Below are 3,805 nucleotides of genomic sequence, written 5' to 3'. Positions count from 1 at the left end.
TAATACCTACAGAGAAGCGACACCGACCAACGCTACAAATAAATTCAACATGGAGGTATACTCCAATTCCAACGAAGTTACACCTCCAAGATCCCCTCGACGTTCTGCTAGAACGGTTAATAAAGAAAGGTTCAATAACATCGATCCACGTGAGTGCTCGACTATCAACAGGATGGGGAATCCCTAAACCGGGAAGACCAGACGAAGTGCGCTTAGTTGTCAACTACAGAGAAGTAAACAAAAGATGTACAACACTAACCCGAGCAACACCTTGTACACTACTACAAAGTATACGGGAAATGGCAAAGTACCAAGCTGAGACTTGGGTAGGCACCACTATAGATTTAAAAGATATGTTCTTTTCAATACCTATCAATGACAAAGAAGGAATCCTGAACATGTGCATCAGAGGGAAAATCTACAAATGGAATATGTGCCCACAGGGGTACTGCAACGGCCCAGCACTAGCTACTAGTGCTATGAACGATAGCCTAGAACGCTTCATAAAGAGTAACCCAGAAAGCCGAATTACAAGAATCTGGAGTTACATTGACGACGTTGCAATAATGGAGCGAGAAAAAACCATCGTAAGAAAGATCACCAACGACCTCGTAGAACACCTAACCGCCGATGGCTGGATGGTGAACAAAAAGAAGTCTCATCTAGAGCCATCCAATAACATCACTTTTCTCGGGCCTGTTTTCCACGGAGCCACACGACGTGGAGTAACCCATGATAATATTGATGTAGATTTCTGGGAGAGCAAGACACTGACTACTAAGGCAGATTTCCAATCCCTGCCAGGATGGTTAAATTAGTTTCGCCATTATATCGTGCCAGAACACTTATCCATACTTACACGTATACAACGACAAATTCGTGAAAAGACCTGACGAAAAGTACCTTGGACCTCGAAAGATGCGAAGGCCCTCAAAGAACTCTTAACAGCTGTAAAGAATACGTCACTACGTGCCATCGATCTTACCACGACTTTAACGATCACAGTTGGCTTCACCGAGGAGCATCTCTTTGCTACGGTGAAAAACTCCGAAGGAGACCTAATATATCTAGCACACCGTACGATCCAAACAACGCAACATCGTTATGGCACAGTGGCGAAAATTCTTCTAGCAGCTCAACTGGTGGAATCCCTGACACCTGCAAGAGGCAAACTAAAGGCAGTAGGGGCAACCTTATTACCCTGACTATTATATAATCGACCAGATCCGTGCTTCCAAGGGGAGCCATCAACTTGGAGTACTTTGGTATTAAACCACCTTTACCACTGGCATGATTGGAAGCACGAGGACCTGCCACCGGCTCCAACCACCATCGACAATTCGAAGATCATACTATATGGAACGATGGAGCCCGCATGGATGACCTCAGATGGCACCACGCGAGATGGAGGAAAATACGGATTCTATTGCAAGCCCTGTAATGAACATGATATCTACCCTGGGAGTATATCTGCCCAGAGAAATGGATTACTAGGTTTTAAAGAAATAGTGACACACTGCTTAACGTACCATAATGGAACTCTTCCTGTTCCAGTGATAGCAATAGACTCGATGTATATATATAAAATCATCACTGGTACAGCATCACCCACTGAAAACATCGAGATATGGGAGAAGATTTATGGTTTGTTATCTGAATTTGTAACGCCACCTTTAATCAAACATACATGGTCACATAAAGCCGATACCGACCCAGTACACGAAATTATAGATAAACTACTAGAAGAACCAGACCACACCGAATACGTGTTACTTGCCCAGAATACCGATGGAAAAATATGTACAGATCCGTACTTGGCTTGGCTACATGAAAACTGGGGCCATCCAGGTTCCCGGGTCTGTCACAAGAGATGGAATCAAGGAGCAAGAAGGAAACAGGAACACGGTAATCATCAAGATTGGAACAGAATAACTCAGGCATGCGAAGCATGCGCCAAGGAGAAATGCCATTCGACCGAAAACACAAAAGGTGTTTTCAATAAGGATAAATTTGAGCCTGGAAAAACCTGGCAGGTCGACTTCTTAGGACCATTGCCTGGGGCTTCTGTCCCAAACAAAGGATTAATCATAGTAGACCTAGGAACACGCCAAGTCACAGTAGTTCCTCTGCGGAAAACCCATGCAACAGCCGTAATAACAGCCTTATCAAGTAAGTTTGCCGTTTGGCAAGTGCCAAAGATGATTCAATTAGATGGAGGGCCACCATTTACATCTGTAGCCATTGAACGATTCGCTACCCTCCATAACATCAGTTGGCACCACCACATACCCTACCATCCCCAATCAAATGGGGTGGTAGAGAGAGAGTTGGACTCTACAAAGAAGCACTACGGATAAAAGGGAACGGATCATATAAGGGATGGACGAGATACAACAGCGAAGTACTGATAAACCTCAACACTGGAAAGGAACTATGGGTTACAAAAGAACTAGCATCTATCAACCTGTGGAAAGTGAATTTTAAACCCTCGGAACTCGTGTGGGTCACACTTCCAGACCCTAAAAACAGACACCTGAAAGTCCTGAAAGGGGTGGTACAAAAAGCAGAACAATACCCCAACACTTACCTTGTTGAGCTCGAAGAAAGCGGATGGAAGGCGTTAACGCATCACAACTGGCTAACCCGATGGGTAATTAAAGATGTTACGAAATAGGCACATAATGTAATATTTGTATATAGTTATATTTTAGAACACGGTCTGTCCTGTTTTGTTTTGTCTTCCAGCTCCGATTGACGTTGAATCCCATCCGAAAGACTACATCTACACCACATTCCATCTCACCCAAAGCAACAAAAGACACTATTTGCCCCCGAGTGGAGACAACTGCAGACCCAAGGGAAGACCAACATGACACCGACTGAGAATCTGACTTGGATTATTCTGCTCCTACTTAATCCACTTGTCAGAGCTCATAGACCGTGTGAGAATCCAGTGACAGATGATGTGAATGATATCCCAAAATTGATCAGAAATCTTCCAAATGATTATAGGATAACCCTTAAATATATCGAGAAGATGGAAAGTCTGCCTAATCATTGTTGGTTGCATTTGATGGTACCTGAATTTTCAAAGAGTCTGAATAATTTGCTCCACAAATTTTCACAAATATCTGAAGCTTTAAGCAACCACTCAATCAGTAATAGTCTCGCAAGGATAATGAACGATCTTATGGAATGTCTAGCATCAGATAAAAATAAGAACTTTAAAAGAGAAAGCAACCACCCCTATAAAGAAGGCGAGTTCATTCCTGAAGAATTCTTTAAGCATTTTAACAACATCATTGAGGCCTTTAAGATGTTTTCAAATTATGACGACTGTGTTCTGCCTTCAACAACAGGAACACCACTTAATGATTCCAAAGTCACTGAAACAAAGCCACTTTCATTGCAAGGAAGCCAGAGAGTAAAGAAACTGGAGGGGGTAGTGGCTGTCAAAAAGAAAATAAGATAAGCATGTTGCAAAAAAAGAAAAAAAAAAGAAAAAGAAAAAGAACTGTGGAACCAAGGAATTGTTAAACCTACCGAACCATGGAAACCGAAGTTCCAGCCAACAGAACCCGTCCAAGCAGCAGAGCATTACCCAATCCATCAAAAGCTCTGCTCAGTAGGCACTAAGATTAGATATGTAAATAGTTATGTCGTGGTGCCTGTTCTGTTCTGTTTCTGTTTTATTTTCCAGCCCTGCTGAGTATCCCACTGCTGATTAGAAGGGAGTGCAGCATCCGGCCCCGCTGTCTCGACCAGTCGGAGACATCGAGAGACATAGTTTATCTGCAAGCAGGGA

General features: G+C 43.0%; 1 pseudogene; it reads left to right on the top strand.

The window, feature by feature from the left end:
* The first annotated feature begins 2,869 nt into the window (after window positions 1-2,869).
* Window positions 2,870-3,472, top strand: LOC149867654 (kit ligand pseudogene; annotated as a pseudogene).
* The last annotated feature ends 333 nt before the right edge of the window (window positions 3,473-3,805 follow it).

This window comes from Crocodylus siamensis, chromosome 4 (assembly GCF_052110815.1).
Source record: "Crocodylus siamensis isolate JL-2025a chromosome 4, ASM5211081v1, whole genome shotgun sequence".
Taxonomy (NCBI): Eukaryota; Metazoa; Chordata; order Crocodylia; family Crocodylidae; genus Crocodylus; species Crocodylus siamensis.
The sequence above is the reverse complement of the archived record's forward strand: the minus strand, read 5'-3'. Positions and strand labels throughout refer to the sequence as shown.